General features: G+C 56.4%; 1 protein-coding gene across 2 annotated transcripts in view; it reads right to left on the minus strand.

Moving 5' to 3' along the window:
* RASGEF1A (RasGEF domain family member 1A) overlaps positions 1-19718 on the minus strand; it is a 77155-nt gene extending 57437 nt beyond the window's left edge. For both annotated transcript variants that reach the window (XM_037003080.2, XM_037003079.2), the window contains exon 1: positions 19498-19718. The gene's annotated coding sequence lies outside the window, so the exon portion shown is untranslated. The remainder of the gene's footprint in view (positions 1-19497) is intronic.
* Positions 19719-21030: the final 1312 nt, after the last annotated feature.

The raw sequence follows: 21030 nt of genomic DNA on the forward strand, positions 1-21030 counted from the left end.
GCATGGGGAACTCAGGGAGGCGGTCTTCGGGGAACTTGTGAAAGGTGCAGCTGGGCAGTGTGCACTGAGCCTCTGTGCGCCCTGGGGGGAGCCAGGGCAGCCTCCACCTGGCTGGCTGCCTCACAGATGGGGAAGCTGAGCTGGGGGTGCCACACTGCCTGCTCCGGGCCCAACCTGACAGCGGGCCTTGGCTCTAGGCTGACCCTGGTTGCCCAGAGTGTGGCTCCCATTGCATTGTGGGAACAGGGAGAGGGACAGTGTGTCTGGCCACCTTCTGCACAGCAAACGTAGCCAAAGAAATCGCCTGAGTGCTGCTTCACAGGCCAGCTCTAGCAGGGTACTGTGAGCAAACTCAGAAGCCAGACCCGCCAGCAGGGCGGTCATGAGGCCCCTGAGCCACAGCAGGGTGCTCACAGAGCCCAGGTCCTTAACAGTGACCTGCTGGTGAAGTCCCCACCTGCTCAGCTGGGTCACAAAGAAAAAGTACAATGGAACCCAATAGCCCTGGCAGCAGGCCTGGATGTTTGAGTGAATGACCCCTCTACAGAGAAACTACTGACATCCCTCAACATCTCTTCTGGACCCTCTCATTGCCTCTGACAAGCCAAGCTCCTTCCCTCCTCTAGCACCTGGGCCTCTCAGGCCCTGGAGGAGGAATAAGGACGGGCCTCTGCCACCCACAGGAATCTCCCTATGGGCACCTCCAAATGGGGGTTCCAGGGGCCCACAGCCACCAAGAGCCCCCACTCCTCCTCGAGTGAGTTCTGACACAGGCCCACCCGACCCACCCTCCCCTGCAGCACTCCCTTCTTCTCTGAGTCAACAGTGCAGCCTGAACCAGCCCCCACCTCCTGGCCAGCCCCTTAATCTCTCAGTTTCCTCACCTGTAAGATGAGCCAGGAACGGCCCTGCCTCCCAGCGTTATGATGGAACTAGATGTGTTAGCATGTGAGATGCTCGCAGTGCCCAGAGCAAAGCAAGCCCATGTAAGCATAGGTGTCATCACGATACCCCCGCCCTGCACCCCAGTGCTGGCCCCATGGAGTGGATCTGGACTGCCTCACTGAGCCCTCTGGGCCCACAGCCCACGTCTGTGCCTCCTGAGTGGGAGGCAGGCCTGCCTTGTCTCTGGGATCCCCTGGCTGCAAGCAGGCTGAGGGAGGAGGGGCTGCAGGGGCCCACAGACACTTCCTTTCCTTCCTCCTGTGGCTCCAAGGAAAGGCCCCAGAGGTCACCACCAGTCTGGGCTTGTGCTTCCTCTGGCCTTGACCTCATGCTCTGGGCCTTCTCCTGGGGTGGGGGGCGGGGCAGTTAGGCAGGGTGGAGGGGAAAGGCATGTGGGAGTGAGGAGGGGGCAGTCCTCCCACAGGTGTGGTGATGGTAACAGGCAGGGGCAGGCGGCTGGGCTGGGCACAGAGGCAGGGTGTGGGGCAGGCAGTGCAGGGACAGAGGCTGTGTCCCCGCTGGCTTCAGGGTGGCCTCAAGGCAGGGCCCAGCCAGGGCCAGGGCTCACTGAGGCCAGGCAGGCCTTGGCCCATAGAAACGGGGCCTTTCCAAGGCTTCAGCTCCAAGTCCAGGACCTAAACAGCCCAGGGTACAGGCTCCCAGGGATCAGGCGAGGGAAGCAGAGCGGAGAGCATGGTGAGACTGAGGGCCCAGGCACAGCATGGGTGATGGCCTTGGCAGGGGCGGGGAGGGGTGGCATTCACCTGCCCTCAGTCCGTGGGCAGACACAGGCCCAGGGTTGGGGGTGCGGAGGGTCCAGGGGCAGGGAGGGGGCCAGCATCCTTGGTGGAGTAGAAACCACTGGAGGAGCACCATGGCTGGCAGGACAGAGGGGTGAAGGGAATGGGCTTGGTGGGCCTGGGGCTCCCTGGTCAGAAAGCCCTGCTTATGTGGGTGAATGAACGAAGTGTGGTTCTGCAGCTTAGATATAACCTCCCCCACCTGGAGCTTCCCCTAGGGCTTGAAGGGTCAGGGCTCCTGTGCCCTGCCCTCCCTGGGCTCAGTCCCTGCCCATGGCTTCCCAGGTGGATGTGAGCTTGGAGGGCAGGGCCTGAGCAAGTGAGGCCCACCCTCTGAGCTCCAGGTGGCAGCCTGTTGCAGGAGCATGTCTTCGGCTCCCTTGCCCCTTGCACCTGGTGAAGTCCCCAGGCCTGGTGAGGGAAGGGCAGCAGCTGCATCCTGGGCTGCATGGGTAAATAGAGTCTCCAGACAACCAGTCTACCTAGTGATGCTCCTGGACCTTGTCGGCAGCTGTCCACTCCTCACAAAAACCCTGCTCCACCCCCTAGGTCTGATGCACCCTAGGTCCTTTGCCTGGTGGAAGGACAGCCAGGCTGCAGCCCCATGGCCACACCATGACACCTTCCTTCCCACTGGGGCACGTCCAGGGCCAGTGCCTCGCCATCGGGCAGACAGGAGGACCGTGCCAGGGTGGGGTGCCAGTCTCTCCAGCACAACTCCTGCATCTTTGGCCCACAGCTGCCTCTGTGGCTGCCCTGCCCAAGGACCCCTCATACAGGATCCAGGAACACCAGTCTCTCCTCCCCAGGAGGCTGTGAAGGTTCTGTTCACTCTGTTCTCCTCCAGAAGCTTCAGAAACCTTACTATTTAATGATCAAATATTCTCCCTGTGTTTCTGGGGGAAGGAAGGTGGTTATGCACCTACTTCTGTAGGCCATGCATTGTGTTTGTTTTGCCAGATGAGAGGGCCTGGGACTCTGAAATGGCCAGATGGGGTCTGAGTCCCAGTTCTGAACCTTTCTGCTGTGTGACTTTATTGGGTTTCTCAGTCTCTCTGGGCCTATGTTATGCCTAGGTAGGACTGGAGAAATCCAGTGTCTCAGGGGCTCTGTGAGAATGAAAAGATCTCTTGTGAAAGCATCCTCAAAGTATGATGCCCTGCCCTCTCATTCCACCCACTCCCTTAACAAAATCTGGAATTCTTTGTCAAATGATCCATTTAAAGAAGGTTTCTACTGGTACAATCTCTCTCTAATGCAGCGGCTATTTGACCTGGATGTTATTCTGCCCCAGGCAGGGGAAGAGATACCATCAAGAGACATCAGCACCCCCAGTTGTCCTGGAAACCCTCACAAGCTCCCAAGTACCTGAATGCCAATTACAGGAAGTCCGATTCATCTGTACTCTGAGTAACTGGGTCCACTGAGTCCCAAGGGATTGTCTGAGCAGAATGTGGGTGGGGTGACAGGCAGTGGCCCAGGAACTGAGCTCCCTCACATCCTGACTCTGGGCCAGCCACTCACTGCCCCTAGAGGATTTTAGGTACAGACACAGACCACACCCTGAGCGCCACCCCATGGGTGCAGCTGACCTGGTCCCGGGGTAGCTTTCTGCCCCACCGCTCTGTGACTGATGCTGTGAGCTGGCTGAGTGCTGCTGTGCAGCTCTCCAGAGACCAAAGCAAATAGGATGGAAAGAAAAGTTCTGGGTTTGTATTGAACTCAAAGGCCCCTGCACTGTGGCACCAGATACATAGTCAAAAGGTCAGGTACACAGACCTCAGCTGGCAAGTGTCCAGGCCCCAACTCAACTCGGTGTTCGGGGTTGACCTCATGGGTCAGCATCTGGGGGTGGTCTTGGGGCTCAGCAGGGTTCAGTGGGCCCAAAGCTGTAGGCTGTGGTCTGGGAGGTTTCTAGGACCAAGAGGAAGAGTCTTATTCCTATCTAGGCCTGAACCCTGGGGCTGGACCATCTGCTCCTGAGACATGGTCCTCAGGCTAGTGGTTACCACAATCCCCTGGAAGGGCTTATTAGAATACACATTGCGGCTTGTCTGATTCAAGAGGTCTGGAGCACAGCCTGAGAATATGCATTTCTAACAAGGTCCTGGGGTGCCGGTCCTGGAATCCCACTTGGAGAGCCACTGTTCTAAAACCATAGCTGGGAGAGGGCCTGGGAAGCAGATGCAAGGAGGCACTGTGCTCAGAGCCTGGCATGCCACTTGGCCTGGTCAAAGGCAGCCTTGGGGGCAACCAGTGCCTGGGCTGGGCTGGGCAGGAGCAGGAAGCAGGTGGTTCAAGATGACAGCCGCATTGCACGGGAGGAACACCTGAGGGGAAGGGAGCCTTGGGCCTGTTGTGCCCTTGCCCAGCACTGCCCTACTCAGACTGGCAGTCCTGGGAACTTCAAGAAACCCACGTTCTGCAGCCGTGCTTGCTCTTGTGCTTGGGCCTTGTCCATTGCCCGCTGACCCATCTCAATGCTTCACCTCTGGAGACTTTCCCACCCCTAACCAAGCAGAGACTATTACAGGTTGCACACCTCCAGACGTGCCACCACAGTGCAGAATGGGATAGGCAAGCCCAACGCCCGCCAGTTTGGCCACCTTTGTGGTCCCAGCACTGCACCGTCCAGGGAGGCAACTTCTGCCGTTCACTCACTCAACAGACATTGGCTGGGTGCTGGGAGCGGCAAGGCCCATGACCACCTGCTCTGCCCGGAGGAAGGGGAGAGGCCACCACACACTCAGAGCCCTTTGTCCATGCACCACGAAACCCTAGCTGTCGATGCCCCTGCTCTGAGCCAAGCTCCCAGCTCTGGGCCTCCCAGCAGGACAGGGACCCAAAGGTTGCTAGGTGTGGACTCGGCTTAGTGGGTTCTCCTAGCCAGTGAAGTCAGGGAACCTCTGCTCACTGCGCATGACCCACCTCCAGCGGGGAACTCATCGGACCCAGAAAGCAGGCCCAAAAGGACAGGGCAGTGATCGGATCCCCAAAAATCAGCTGAAACCAGGCGGGGCCCTGACCTGGGGACAGAAGTCCAGGGACCTGAGGGGCAGGCACCTCCCTGGGCCCCGCCCTCCCAGACAGTGCCATCCAACGAGGCCCCGCCTTCCCACACGCCCCACCCTCCCGCGGGGCCCTCCGGTCCACAGGCCCAGGACTGTGTCTGGAGCGGCTGCAGTGGACTAGCTACCAAGGTCCTTTGTCTTCATGTGATCGCACCTCCTGAGCCCCCTCGTGGCCCTACCCAGCTTCTATCTGTACCCCATATGTGTACCCCATATGTGCCCCACCTCCCCCAGCGCTGGGGGTCCGGCATCTCCTCCTGCTGGGAGGTCTGCCGTGTCATGAGCGTGCCACTTGTCAGACGTTTCCTAATGTTCTCAACCATGCAAAGGAGCCTCTTTGGTGTCTGTAGATGGTGGGCCTCTTGGGGCCTTCAGTTTCCCCTCCGGCCCTCATTCCTAAAGCACAGCTGGCTCACATGCATGGACAGAGAGAGGGCAGGAGGGCTGGGATGCACTTCCAATGTTCCAGGCAGGCTTCACTCCATGCATACTCTTCACCAGCCTCCCAAATGTGCAGGCATTTCCACTATAAGATCTAGCATTCTGGGGAAGAAACCTCACCTGCTGTGAGGTCACCCCTCAGCATATCAGGACTGATGAGAAAACCAGGTTTGCCCACCACCACCATGGGTTGCCAAGTCACAACAGGAACTGGTCAGCTGTGGCAACAACCACAGTAAATCACAGTTAAGGCATGCTAAATCCTACCAGGTGAAGTATGCTTGGGGGTGTGCCTGAGCAAAACGGTAAAGGCAGCTTGATGAAAAGGAGTATGGTCAAGCGAGGCTGCTGAGTTACAAAGACAAGCGCAGCGGCAAAGATCAGAAGGACCTTGGTGAAGGAAAGAACTTAGCACATATCCTGCTTTTTTTAATGAACTGATTTCAGGTAAACAGCCCTGTTTGATGAAGCAACATTCTTTATAGAAGAACTACACAAATGCATTCAGAGGGACAATTAGCAGGTACCATGCTGCAGCCCTTGGTGCAATACTTGGCTCATACAGTATGGTATATGATACTTGGCTCATACTTGGTATATGATACAGTGGTTGTCAATGATCAAAACCATCAGAAGGATGCACAAATGGATGCAGAGGAATGAGGGCCCATTGCCCTGTGTTCACCCCACTGCAACCAGACCTGGCACCACGCATTCCTGCCAAATGCAGGGCAGCACCATGAAGCATTCTTGACAAAATAACATGAATCCCTGTAAACTGAAGATATTTGAGCTAAATTCCAATGCAGAGAAAATACTAGGAATGGACATAATACTTAAATGATGAAGAAGCAGACAGACAAGTCTCAAAACAGGATATTCTGGGACAACTAGGTTTCTGCAAGAAGCCAATGGCTTTAAAAAAAGGGTGATGGGGCTGCTTTAGATTAAAGAGGCTTATGAAAAATAACAATCAAATGCCACATGTAGATTTAATTTGGTAACCAGTTTTACAAACCAACTGTAAAAAAGGCATTTTCAAGACAATTAAGGAAAACTGACTATGAGCTAGGTGTCAGATGATAGCACAGGGTTAGGCAGTGGAGACTGCTGTTAATTTTGTTCAGGGTGATAATGACTGTGTGGTTTGTTTGAAAATGGATTTGTTTGTTCATTTTAGAGAGCCACCCTGGAGTATACAGGGGTAAATTACTGGGGTCAGGGATTTGATTTAAATATTTCAGTCAAAAAGAAAAAGAATAAGAGAAAAGGGAAAATTAAAGAAAGAGGAAGGATAAAGAAAAATGAGTCAGTAAAGCAAGCTGGTAAAATCTTAACTGCTGAATCAGTATAATGAGAATATAGCGTTCTTTATTCTATTCTCTACGTTTTAGTGCATTTGAAAATTTTCATAACAACAATTAAACTTAAAACATATCAGCACATTATATACAATAAGATCAGTGAAGCAAACAAGAAAGTGTAGAAATAACCCCAAACATATGGCAGCTTGGTATATGATATGGTGATGTTTCAAATCAGTGAAGAAAAGGTAATTATTTAATAAGTGGCATTGGACAAATGGGTGGCCATCTGGAAAAAAATTAAGTTGGAGTCTACCAGATGGATTAAATATTCACATTTGAAAAAGGAAACTATAAACCTATGAGAATACACAAGAGAATTTCTTTTTAGTTTCTATGTAGAGAAGTCTTTCTGTTATTTTGAACTCCATGAAATTACTGGTAAGCAATCATTTTGACCTATAGAAGGAGTGATGTCAGGCTTCAACCTAATATGTATGTCCAAAATCATTAAAAAAAAATAATGGTAATGGCTACATAAACTTTTAATGGTCTGCATGGAAAAAATCATAACAAACAAAATGAAAACACAATCAATTGGGGAAAAGATGTGAAACTTATACTCCAAAGTGTCCATTTCCTTAATATACAGAGAGCTTCTATGAATCAATAAGAAACATACCATCAATCCAACAGAAGTACTGTATTAATAATTCAAACACCAGTTCACCAAAAAAGAGAATAAAGGTGGATCTTATACATATGAAAATATGCTCAATCTCATTTATAGTAAAAAAAATGCTAATTAAAATTGCAAAGAGATACCATTTCTCACCTATCAGGTTGGCAAAGAGAAAGGGGTAGAGAAGCAGGTTTTCATGTATCACTGAAAGAAGTACAAATCATAGCTGACACATGGTTGAGCAACACATGGGTTAGGGGCACCGACCCCCTGCACAACTTAAAATCCATGTATAACTTTTGACTTCCCAAAACATCACCACTGATCACATACCATTGACCAGAAGCTTTACTGATAGATAACAGTCCATACATATATACTCTATGTTATATGTATCATATACTGTGTTCTTACAATACAGTAAGCTAGAGAAAAGACAATGTGTTTTCAAATTATAACTTGAGAATGTGTTTGCAAATTTGTTTATAACAAATTATAAATCTCCAAAAAAATTTCCAATATATTAAAAAATATCCATGTTAAGTGGACTGTCACAGTTCAAACCCATGTTGTTCTAGGGTGAGCTGTAGTATGGCTGTGGAGGACAGTTAGACAAAAATCTATCCAAATTACAAATGCACCTCCATTTCACGCTGCTACTCTATTCCTAGGGAATTATCCTACAAATATGCTCACACATGTGCAAAATGACACACGTGCACTGCAGCACTGCTTATAAAGGAGAGTGGACACAGGATGCACAGTCACCTCTCAGCACCTAGATGAATGAGATATCATACATCCAGCAGTGGAAGAACACACAGGTGTTGAAAATGAGGCACTCTGCACAGAGACTGGGGCCCTAGGATGCTGTGCAAAGTAAGAGAAGTCAAGCGAGGCATGCGGCCCTTGATCCCTCACTGCCAGGTGCACAAGCACCAAAGTGCTGCATGTGTAAGAGGACCAGAAAGGTCAGGAGGATGCTCAGGAAACATAACAAGGCCCCCAAAGAAGAGCTGGGAACTGGCGGGTGGGAGGAGACATGCTCCCGTAGCCCAGTTTACTTTTTGAATGCTATGAAAATAAACACAACATGAAGATTCGTAAATTGAGAAGGGGGAGGGCAAGCCCTCCAGGAGGCTGAGCAGGACTCCCACTGAAAGGAAGAGCTGAGGATGGCAAGAAAGGTGAGGCACAGTGGTCAAGGGGCCTTTCTTTCCAAAGTCCTCATCCACATGGCAGCACACAGGCCTCTCATCATCAGCTTCCCGGAACACCCAGTCTCATTGTGACTCCAGGGATTGCAGCCCCTCCCAAAAGCAGCTCCCAGGCTCTCTCACAGGGACTGAGAACACAGCTGTGCATCACTGTCCCTCTGTGAGATATCCACACGTGGACATGGATGAGCCCTGGAGCTGGCACAAGACCCCAATCAAGCCAGTCCACTGGTTCATGCCTGGGTAACATGTCAGCAGTGGCTTGCAGTCACGGCCTGCCTGGCACTGTGTCCCCACTTTCTCATTGCTCCCAAACACAGCAGGCGTCCATCTCTGGCAGGGGACCAGCTGCTTCCTCTGTGGGAGTCCTGCTCAGGGAAGCTGGCCTGAGTGGAAGCCCTGCCTCCCCCTTCCCCAGTCACCCTCTAATTAGCGGATGTGTCCATCTCTGTTTTTGGATTTGCTCTGTCTCCCAGAGCCTGGAGTAGGCTTGCCCGCAGGTGGTCCCTGCACACCTCCCCGGATGGGCTGATGCTGGACATCTTCTGGGCCCTGTGGCCCTTCAGTGGCTGCCCCAAGTCCATCTCAGATGGGGGGGTGAGGGGTAGGTCCCTCAGGGCAGAGATCTCACGTGGCTCCAGAGTCAGTGATGTATGAGAAGGCACCCAGGCCCACGCTCGGGACCAGCCCCTTCTTGGCTCTCCAGCCTCAGCAGCTTCTCACCCCCCAGGGTCTCACTGCCACATGGGTGACCAGTTTCATGCCCACCTCAGGTCACTTGCGTCGATGGCCCCTCCATGTCCATCTCACCCCACCGCTCCTCTGAGCCTCAGTCCCCACCTCTGTCCCATCCGACCTGTGGGCCCATCCAGCACCAGTGTCCTCTGACGCCACATCCTTCTGCCCAGGCCTCCCTGCTCCCTCGCCCTGCCTGTGAGTGCACAGAGCACTGGGCAGTAACAGCTCTGGAGCCCACGGCCCCCCCACTCTGAAGCAGGCCTGGCACACACCCTGCCTTTCTCCAGGGCCAGCCCCTGGCGGCTCACATCAGGCTGTTGTCATTTTCATTCCTGCAATAAAATGTCAGCAGCCAGGGTTTCAACCCTTTCCACCATGTCCCCAGGCCTCGTGGTCCCCTTCTGGCCATCCTGCTGAGCTGGGGAGGGGTGTGCAGCCTTCAGGCAGACAGACTCACAGGGGCACGGCCCACCCTCCTGCTGCCACTTGGGGCCTGGCAGACCAGGCAGTCTGCATTCCTACCACGTGGCTGTGGCCTGGGCCAGGACTGAGGGCTCCAGGTCAGAGTTGGAGAGGCTCTGAGGTTTCCAGGGCTTGTCTGTGGGAGAATGTGTCCTGAGGTGAAGCTGTGTCCACCACAGGTGAGCTCAGAGGGGATGTGTGCAGGGGACGGGATGGGCAGGCATGGGAGCCCTGCCCCCGAGCCACTGGAAGATGGGGAAACTGAGGTGCACTCAGTTTAATCCAACTCAGCATCATCTAGGAGGGGCTGTGGGGGTCTAACCCTGAGGTGGGGGTGCCACAAGCATGCCCTGTCAGGAGGCCTGGAGTGAAGGGCAGGGCAGTGGCAGGGGTGAGGTTAGGGCCCACTCAGGGCTCTCCCACTCCCGCCCTCCTCCTTGTGGCCAACCTGGTCCTCACGGCCCTCAGCCCCACAGGGGGACAGCCCACAGAGCCACCTACCACACTGCATCTGATGCAGAAAGTCCACGGCCCATTTTCTGGGGGCAAGGCTGGGAGTACAGTGGGTGCTGGGGCAGGTCGCAGAGGAGTTGCAAGCTGACCCAGGTTGCAGAAGGTGGCCAGAGGAGGCCAGGCAGGCCAGGCAGGTCTGGGGAAACAGGCCACCCCTCTCTGCAGCCCAGTGCTGCCTCCGCCTCATGGGGTCACCAGTGCTTCAATGAGAGGGGCCTTGGACTCCTGCCTTGTTCTCATTATGTGCCACATTTGGGAGGCAGAGGGCTGGACCTGCATGTCAGGTACTCATGGGCAGCAAGTCTCACTCTGCAACCTCTTAGCTGTGTGACCTTGAGTAACAGGAGTGGCCCCTTCTGTAACCCCCAGTGGAGCAATCTCTGTCCCCCCGGCCACAGCTCCTGCCCTCTGGTGGCTCCGGGGTCCTCCAGCATCTAGAAGCGTGGAGTCTGGAATGGCAATCACCTGCACCAGAGCCTTCTGTGGAGAACGCTGATGAAGCTTACCATCTGTGAAAACTAGAGTGATGCTTCCCAGCATCCCAGGTAAGTATTCTGGAGCCTGGCAGCCACTGGTGTCCACTCATCATCAGGCTGAGCTCATGCCAGGCCCCTTGTCACGGTGCCCTGCTCTCCCAGGCCAGGTGGCCGAGTGGTACTACCAGGAGCGCCTTCCACTGCAGGCTGCTCCAGGGCAGGTGGTGGCCAAGACACTGTTAGGTACATGTTTTACTGCAGCCCGGTACTTGCATGTGCTCGGTCGGGACTATGTAAATGGGCTAGTCTTAAATTTCTTTCTAAAGAACCGTTGGAGAGCAGAACTGGTCCCCATTGAAGCTTATAAACTCATCATGCTACAGTCAGTAGTGTCCAGCCCTTGGGGATCCCCTGTAACTCAGGGACTCCAGGATGCCAGCAGCTCCCTGCTTCTGCTCTCACTGGCTTGGGAAGCTCTTGAGGGGGCTTAGGACCCTCTGTGGGCCACCCTGGGAGGAAGGGGCACCATTTGGAACAAAAGTCCAAAATGTGCAATGAGGAAGGCAGAGAAAACAGATTGAGGGGGGCAGGGGTCGGGAAGAAGGAGCACAGCTTGGCTTGGGCAGGCCAGGTGGTGCAGATGGCAGGGAGCCACTGAGGGCCCGGCTAGTCAGGCTGGGCTGTGGAGCCAGCAGGGCGGCGGCACCAGGCACTCTTCTGGGCCAGGCTCACAGCCTGTCTTTGTGCCAGCCATACCCACACTCCCTCATGGGCTGCTGCCTGGCCCGCCTCTCCACACGCCTCGCCAGGTTAGTCCTGAGTCTGCACCCCGAGACAGGCCGCAGAAGCCAGGAAGAGCTCATGGGGCCTCGTGCTGCAGGCCGGGCCCACATGAGGACACCAGGGAGCCACCAGCCAGGGCAGGACAGCTGGGAATGGGCAGTGAGACAGGGACTGGCCTCTGACCCCTTGGCCTGGGCGCCTCACTCCACCCTGCCCTTTCTGGCCTGGGGCCAGGACCCTCTCTCCAGTGTGGCAGGGGTTCTGCCCAGCCTCCTGCTGTCAAACCTGGACCTGACAACCATGATTGTTGTTCATCTGTCCCTGGACAAAGTGACAAAGCCCATTCTGTGCCATAGCATGGCACACAGTCCTGGCCCAGCAACACAGCACAGAGAAAAAGACTCAGAGACACAGGGATGCCCCCAGGGAAGAGGAGACATCATGGCAAGGTAGCCAGTGCTGTGTGAGCCAGGCCACAGGACATCACAGACAGAAGCAGACTGGACCTGAGGTTGTACCCCAAGCCCCGACAGACTAGCTAGGAGGCCGTGGGGGAGCATGTAGCCTCTGGCCTGGGAGTGGTACCACCCAGATTGCCCTCCCACCAGCCTTGGGAACTTGTCCCCCAGGGCTGCTGGCATGCTGCACTGTTCACACCTCAAACCTTCTCCAGAGGACTGGAGGGATAGCAACCAATGGCTGACCAACAGGGGACCACAGCCTAACTTCCTGCTCACAGCAACTTAACCTTGTCATGTAGTCTGCACTCTGGAGCTCCCCACAGGGCTCAGCTGAGGTGAGACTCTGCCTGCAGCTGTACCCCTGTCTGGCCCCTCCCCTTTCCTAGCCTGCTTATCACCCCTCACACGTGTCTCCAGAGAGCACATCCTCTGCAGCACTTGCATCACAATCCCTGCCTCAGGCTCTGCATCTTGGGAATCCTGACCTAAACTATGGCCTTCAAAGGTGTGGATGAGCTGAGTGGACACAAGCAAAACACTTAGAAGAGTGCCTGGTACACAGGACACTCTCAGAGGCTAGTCACTGCTATCACAAGTCCACAGGAGGGACATCTCAACAGCCCCGGAGGGCAGAGAGGCTTCCTGCTAGAAGCCCTGTCCAAGCTGAGACCTGAGATGTGGTGTGAGGTCAAGGATGCACGGGGGCAAAGGGAGGTCACAGTCAAGGGCAGGAAAGGGGATGAGAGCCAGCTCAGGACCTGGACACAAGGAGGGGTAGCTGGAAGGGCACAGGAAGGTAAGGGGAAGCAACAAGGAAGTATGTCACCCCCTCTCCAAAGTGCTCCTTAGCGTAGAGGAAGGAACCTGGGTTCACGTTATGACTCTGCCCCTCTCTCCAGACCCAGGAGGCTCATCAGCAAAATTGTTATAATGATGCCAGCATAAACAAACCGTTTGGGGCATTAAATTAAGTCATGTATTAGTGAAATGCACAGAAGAGCCCTTGGGACAGAGGACTGTTCAGGGAGCCCCCCTGTGCTTGTGTTTAAATGTACACATGCACCTGCATACATGCACATGCACACACACACTGCCCAGCACAGACAGGGTGGTCCAAGGGCTCTGGCCTCTGTCACACCACCTGCTGTTCCTCCCTCTCTCCATTCTGCACCCCCAGACTGTTCCTTCCCTAATGGGGCCTCCAGTCATCTCACACAGCAACAGCTCTTCAGGGCCTTAGCCCAGGGCTGTGACACCTCAGCCAGAGTGTGCTTTAAAACTGGTCTCTGCAAGATCAAGTGCAAGGCAGCTCCCCTGGGCCATGAGGCCTGACTGCAAAGAGAAGCCAGAGGACTCGAAGTTGTACGCTTCCTGGCCCCTCTCCCAACTGGGGGCTGAGGAAGAGGCACCTGGAGGTAGACTTCTCAAAGAACAAGGGCTCTTCAGACAGGGGCACTGGTGACACCTTGGCAGTGCACTATGGCTGCGTCCCACAAGTATCCCTCACTATATTTTTAATATTTAATTCCATTATCACCTAATTTCTGCTATAATTTACTCCTTGGTCTACTAAATACACGTTTTAAGTTTCCAAAAGCACCCTTTTTAGAATTATGTTTTGTTACTAATTTCTATTACAACTGCATTGTAAGCAAAAAACATGGCCTAAATCACAGTGTGTCTTTGATATTCCTTAAGGAGTTTTTACAGCATTTGCAGACAGTTGATGGCTTGGGAGCATGAGCACCTATGAGCTCATTAGCTACCACTGCTGGGGGCGAGGCCAGGGGTTCACAGGGGTGTGAGTGCCCCTCCAGGCCCTGCCCCGACACAGGACCCCCACTTTTGTGGTTCTGGCTGTCCTGGCCTTTCCCGTAGGAGCAGCTCGGACCCCAGCCAACCCTGCTCATGGTCAACCCTCCCTCCAAGTCCCTGAGAACCCAGCTGTAAGGGACCTGGGCCCAGGTGCTTGGAGGTCCCACAGCAGCAAGGACTCAAGAGATGCTGGTGTCAGACATGCTCACCCTGGTGGGGATGATCTGGGCCCCTAGGCCAGGAGAGCAAGTGGCGCGGGTATGGGAGTCCCCTTCCCGTGGTGGGGCCAAGCTGGACAGTGCATCCTCCGGTGGGCCGTGTGGACAGCATGTGAGCTCTCCCAAGGGCCACCCATTCCTAATAACAATAATAAAATGATTGACTGACACAACCTCCCGCCCTCCTTCCTTGTCCCCCCAGCTCTGAAGGCAGAGTCTGGCCTGGGTCCCAGCAGCCAGGGTCAACCCTCCCTCCGGGGAGACCATGCCTGCCAGGCCCCAGGCTGCAGCCCTAGGCAGACATCTGGGTCTCTGACCTGGCTCTCCACAGCCACAGAATGGAGCTCTTCACCCCAGGAACGGCCTGTGCCAGGCTGGGCACATCCCCCAACACCCCAATTGGAGGCCTCCCTGGGCTGCATGGTGACCCAGCTGGGGCTGGGTCCAGGCCACACCCAGATGGAATGGAGGCTTCCTGACACTCTATCAGGAGGCTCTGGGTACCAGAGGCCCAAAGGTCCTGGGCAATGAGGGCCAGGGAGGGGGCCCCCAATTCAGCAGCCTTAGTGGGGGTGGGGAATAGGCTCCACTGATAGACCCGTGAGATGCTGAGATGCACCCCCTCTCCTACCCCCTCAGCTTCTGGGTGAGCCAGCCTCCACGGAAGCTACTCTTTGTTAACATGTTGCCATGGCAACTGGATCCAGGGAGACCGCTCTCTTCAAGGTAGAGTCTGAGGGTGACACTTGGAGAAACAGAAGCGGTGGTGACAACAGGCAGGGGCTTGGCCTCCCAGCCCCACACCCACTACTTCCTGATCAAATCTGATCCCCAGCCACCCCTTGCCCATCCCAGGCTGGTGAGTCTGCTGCCCTGTCCACTCCCTGAAGGGGGACAGCAATATGGTCCAGACAAGCACCCCCCACATGATCCTGCACACAGACCACCATGCACAGTGGCTCGCAGACGTCCACACGCAGCCCACGAAGTTCCGAGTCCCTCAGCACAGCCACCATCTCAGAGCTGGGGGCCTAACTGCGCCTAAAGGGCCCGGTGTAGGCTCTACTCCAGGGGATCCCAGACCATTACACAGAGGGCAGCGCCATGCAGAGGCCCAGGGTGCCTTTTACAGCACACCCAGGCAGGCACCCCCAAGGAAGGTGGGGGCAGACTGGAGGGAGAGGGAGACCTGCATGGGAAGAGAAGCTCCCAGTACTTTTTCAAAGGTTAGAAAGGTCACCCGGCTGTGGTGGGGAAAGGGACAGAAGGAAGGAGGCTGCTGCAGTTGTCCAGTCCAAGCCAGGGGAAGGCAGCCCAACCCGAGGAAGGGGCAGTGGGCAGGGGGAGGTGGAGGGGGTGGAAGAGAGGTCTGGGGCAGGTGGGCCAGACTGGCTGATGACTCAATCCAGGTGGGGGTTGGCCTGGCAGAGGCCAGAGGAAGAGTTTGGCTGTCCCACCTGCTAGATGGAGAGGTTCAGGGGCAGGATGGCAGTGCACAGGCTGCCCATGGCCCCCTTGGGGGCTCCTGGCAGGTGAGGGCTGGAATGCCGACAGAGCCCAGAGGCCAGGCCAGGCTGATGCGAGTTTTGACGGATCAGCACCAAGGAGGAAACAGAAGCTGTGGTTGGGAAGGGGAGGGTGAAGGTCCAGGTCCTGAGGATGAGGAACACTGGGTGTCCTGGGAGAGGAGGGAGAGGCTACAGGAAAGTTGGCAGGGAGGCGAGAGGTCATGGAGACCTGGGGTGGGCCTGCAGAGCCCAGGCAGGGGTCAGGCCGGGGTTGTGGTGGGTGGGGGCCCAGAGCAGGGACAGCAGGAACTGCAGGGCTGGACATGTCCATGGGCCTCTGAAGACGTTCTCCCTGGAGGGAAGGGAGTGTACCAGATTGGAGGGGGCTGGAAGTGGGTGGGAAGTGAGGATGGGAGTGAGCAAACAGGGACACCACTTCAAAGTCAGCCTGAGCAGAGAAGGGGAGAAGGGGGAGTCCCTGGAGGGAGAGGCAGATGAGAAAGGTTTGTTGTGTTTAAGCTGGGAGATGCTCTCACAAGTAACTTCTCTGTCACCTGTCCGCCAGGCTGGCAGCCCCTCACCTGTGGAGGGAACAAGGCCCCTGAGTGTCCAACAGTGCACTCCCAGGCAGGGGGGCTCACCACATATGTCCCACAGGCAAAATGAGGTGCTCTCCTAGGGAAAATCAGGGAAACTCCCTGAGGCCCAGCCTCAGACCTCTTCCTGAGTTGGCACCCACCAGCTGCCCCCTGAACTTGCCCTGCCCTAGGGAACCCCACAGCCTGCTCAAAAGGGACAGACAGAACAGCCCACAACCTAACCCCCGAGTCAGTGCTCATGGTGGGGAGGGGCCGAGAAGCTCTTTACTCCCATGCCAGGCCCCATCCCAGCACCAGTACCCTGGCCTGAGGTCCCCTGCGAAATGAGGGAGGTGGGCAGAAATTTCCCAGAGCAGGACCACCTGGTATTGCCCTGCATCAAATCCCAGGCACCTATGCAGTCCTTAGGACATGTGTTTGCAGATGGCAGCCTTCAGACACCCAAGGCCATCCACCCGCCACCCTCCACAGCAGCAGTGACAGGCAACATGCACACTCTGCCCTCCCTGGCCCTGGAAGACATCCATGGTGACCCTAACACTTTCACACCAGTGGCCAGACTCCTCTCATAAGTCCATCTTCACGGGGCCTGGGCCTGTCCCCGGGGGCAAATCCCAAGGCCCTCTCTGTCCCAGGGTGAACCCTGCACCTGGCCGCCCCTCCTGTCCTCTGAGCAGCCCCATAGGGCTTTTGGCCTTCCCCTCCCACAGCCCGATGCCTGCTGGCCTTCCCAAACCATACCCCAAGGTCAGACTGGGGATTCCCAGTGTCCCTAGTGTGGGACATTCTGAATACACCACAGGGGCTAGCCCACTGTGTGTCAGGCCAGGGCATCCCAGGTGCCCACTCTCTGACATGCATTCACAGGCCCACAGCTCCCTGCTCCGTGCAGTGAGCAGGGCACTCACTCTGAGAGAAGGCAGAGTGTCCTTCCCAGACCCCCTCAGGCCCAGGGCCCTGATGTGTGGCCAGCATTGTCAGAGGCCCTCCCCCCATGGCCACAGCTGGCAGCGTCCCCAAGATGCCCTTCAGCACCCCGTGATGACAGCCTCCCTCCCTGCCTCCCTCCTCAGATTCTCTAGGAAGACATGTTGCTAAGTAAACACTCATCCGCAGGAGGGAGGTGGGCAAGCGAGGGCAAGGAAAGGAGAGGCAGCCTGGAGTGGGTGGGAGTTAAAGGAGGCAGATTTCTGCTCAGCATGACAGAAAAACAGCGGGAGGCTAAGGCAAATGGCCTCAGGAGGGAGAGCAGGGGAGGAGAAGCACCAGCATAGGGCAACAGGAAGCATGGGCAGCTGGGAGCCACACTGAGTCTTGACCACCCAGACAGGCCCTCTGCATCTTAGTCCCTTGCCCCCACCGTGGCCCTGGGACCCACTCCCAGCAGTGCCTGTGGGGACACCCAGGGGCCTCTGCAGGTGTTGGGTCATGCAGACATGAATCCTATGCTGGCCCTCCCCAGCGCCTGCCCAAGTCAGTGGCTGGACCTCAAAGACCCACTTCCACCCCTCCAACCTTCACTTGAACAAATGTGGCTTCTGTGAAATGTGGCTTGAGGACAGTGTTTTGTGGTTAAAAAAATCCAGTTCTGCCCTTCGGCCCACTATTCTACAGATGGGGAGACAGTGGTGCTCAGGGGCTCTCCAGCCACACCTAACCATCCCAGCCTCCAGTTACTCTCTTCTGGTGGGCCCAGGGAATGGACTGTGGGTCTGTCCCTCACCTGGCCAGCCCATGGAGAGCCACTTGCACTGGGGATGCCCACCCCTCTCAGCCTAAGCACACCTGCCAAGGGCCTCACTCAGGCCTGCCCAGCACAAATACTGGTGGGGCCGGTACTTCTCTCTCCTCCTCTGCCTGTGGTTGCTAAGTTACACCAAAAAACCCCTCTGCTCCGCGTGTGAACTGTTCCATTTCTGCGATTTGCCAGGTGGAAGGGAGCCATCAGGCTGGCAGTTCAGGGATGTCTCCCAGAGAAAAATAAACTTGCTGGCTGGTGTCTAGGCCCCCATGGCATACCTGGGGACACCTGCTTGTGTTCTCCAAACCAAGGGCCATGACACAGGAGGAGTACACAGCTACCCTGGGAGGGTGTCACCATGTGGGTTTGCGCTGCTCCTCCCCCCTCAGGGGCACCCACAACCTCCTTGAGAGCTGCAGGTCACTATGTCCCTAAGAGCAAAGGCTGGAGAGGCAGAGAACCCTGCCTCATACTACCAAGTGGAGGTCCCCCATTTCTTCCCTCTCTGGATCCTATGCTCCTGGGCTGGCATCCTCAGTTTCCAATGCAAAGTGTCCCTGGATGTCAGGAGGGAAATGCCCTCAGAGGTCACTGAAACCATGGTCCCATTCTACAGAAGTGGACACTGAGTCTTGGAGGGGCCTGCAGCCTGCCCACAGTTCAGAACCAAGACGTGTGGCCACCTGACACGCTAATTTTCTGCTCACAACAAGCACTGTTTGGCTCTCTAGGCTTCCTATCTGGGCAGGCAAGGGCCCAGACCCAGACCAGATTGTGCTGGGCAAGACTATCCAGAGGGAGGTGGGAGACTGCTGAGTGCAGTGCAGACCACTACCTCTGTGAGACTCCCTGCATACCAACGTGACTCATGGTCCCAGGCTCCCGGGGCAGGTGGCCATCTGGGCCCTTCCCTTGCTCCAGAGGGTGGGCGATGGGTGACAGCAGAGGGTCAGTGAGCCAGATGGAGCTCACAGGCCTAACCAAGCTGGAAAGGGGTACCCTGGCCACCACCATATTTCAGTGCCCCAGCAGCTCCCAGGAGGAAGGCAACCACCTATAAATATCCACTGGCCCCAACGGGCTTGGAAGCAACTAGAGAAGCAGGGGGCAGGAGCCTACTGCGTGGTCCCCTCCAGATGGCAAAAGCTCCCTCCCCACAGCACACACAGACCACCACCAGCTGCACCCGCTTCCAGCAAGTCCTGGGCAAAGAGGGCACGGTCCTCCAGATGGCCCTTGCTCACGGGACACGGCACACCTCGCCCTGGCCCTGGACGGCTTCCCTCAGATGCTGAGCTCACGTCCCAATTCATCCAGCAACAGCAAGGGCGTGAAACACCACCGCTGGGCCCAGAATGCGGACAAGCAAATGGAAACTTCCAACTGCGCAGCCCCAAGCGCCCCGATTTCCCAGCCCCCTCCTCACTCAGGCAGCAGCGGTGGACCTGCGGGCCGCGCCCACGCCCGGAGCTTCCGCTACGCTAGGCTGAGACGCCCGCTGCCCCGGGGGCTCCGGGGGTCCCGCGTAGTCCCGACCAGGCGGAGTTCCCGGCAACTCCAAGCGGCGCTCCCGCGCGCCCCACTCCACGCGCGGCCCCTGCCCAACGACGGCCGCGCCCGGCGGGACCCTGGGCCCGCGCCTTCCCGCTGCGCCCGCGACCGGAGGGCCCGGCCCGCAGCAGGCAGGTGGGCACCGGGGAACGGCGCACCGGCCGCTGCCTACCTCGGTCCGGGCCAGCGAAGCTCCCGCGCAGTCCTCCAAACCCTGCGGGGCCACGAGCAGCGCACCGCCGCTGGCGGCTCATGCTCGGCGCGCCCCGCGGCCGCCCCCGCGCTGCGCCAGCTGCGGGCAGAGCAGCTCCCTCCGCGGCCGGCACCGGGGAACTGGCGGGGAGCAGGCGCGGGACTGGCGGGCGCGAGAGCGCGGGCAACGGGGCGCGGGCAACGGGGCGCGGGCACAGAGCTGGCGCGTGCGAGAACTCGGAGCTGGCAGGCGCGGGCCCGGGGTGCGGGGCGGGCGCGGGTAGCGGGGCGCGGGTAGCGGAGCGCGGGCACGGAACGGGCGCGGGAGCGCGGAGCTGCGGGTGCGGGCCCGGGGTGTGGAGCGGGCGCGGGGAGAGGTCCTGCGGGACGCGGGTGCCTGGAGTAGAGCGCGTGGCTAGGACGCAGGGCGGGGTTGGGGGCACAGAGGAATGGCTCAGGGAGAGACCAGGCTAGGTTTCATAAAAACGGTAAGACGACAAACAACCCAAAAGGTGATGTGGCCACCTCAGGTAAAGACCCTTAGGGACTCTCTAGAGCTGGCAAAATTTTTATCAATGGCATCTGCAGTGAAAGTCTTCCGAGTGAGCAAATCCTAGCCCCGTGGTTATTCCCTTTAACCATCATAACCACCCTACAAGGTTGGTGTTTTTGCTCCCATTGGACAGATGAGTAAAAGCGATGATCAGGGAATGAAGTTGCTCTGCAGGATCTCAGAGCTGGGAAGAGGCAGAGAAAGTGCCTTGAGAGATTCTGTGGTCCCATTCTTCCAAAGCCACGAAGAGAAGGATCCAGGTCTTCTGGCTCCCAGTGGAGCCTCCTATCTCTCTGAAGGGACATCCTTGTTCTCTGGCGACAATCCCAGAGGTCAGGAGTGACCCTTGTAGGCAGCCCAAACTCAAGTGAATGTGGAACAGATCTGGGGTCAGGAAGCCCACTGGGTGGAGGAATCTGGTGGGTGAAGGGAATGGGGAGATGCCCCATAGCACCCCTTGGAAAAGCACCTTCCTTATTCATTCATGCCGTATATGTTTACTGAGTGCCTACAATGTGCAGTTGCCATTTTGGACACTGAGATTCAGGTGTGAGTGTCCCTGTCTGGTTGACGTGTGCATTCTTATGGGAAGCAGGCAGCAAATAAGCACAGAAAAATATTCATATGTCAGATGATGCAGGTGCTCTAGAGAAAGCATGGCAGGGAGACGGGTAGGGAGTGCAACTTGTGGAGTTAGTTACTTTGGGTGGTTAGGGTAGTCTTCACTGAAAGGGTGACATATGAGCAAAGACCTGACTGAGGAAGCCATGCTGAATCTGAAGAATGAATACTTGAGGCAAAGGGAACAGAAAGTGCAAAGGACCTGAGATGGGAGTATGATTCAGCATGTGCAAGCAGTAACAAGGAGGCCAGAGTGGTGTGAAAATGAGGGAGAGTGTGGTAGTGGAAGGGATTCTAGGAGGTGCCAGGGTGACCAAATCAGAAAAAGCCTGTTTGGCC

The sequence above is a fragment of the Manis javanica genome, chromosome 7 (assembly GCF_040802235.1).
Source record: "Manis javanica isolate MJ-LG chromosome 7, MJ_LKY, whole genome shotgun sequence".
NCBI classification, from domain to species: domain Eukaryota; kingdom Metazoa; phylum Chordata; class Mammalia; order Pholidota; family Manidae; genus Manis; species Manis javanica.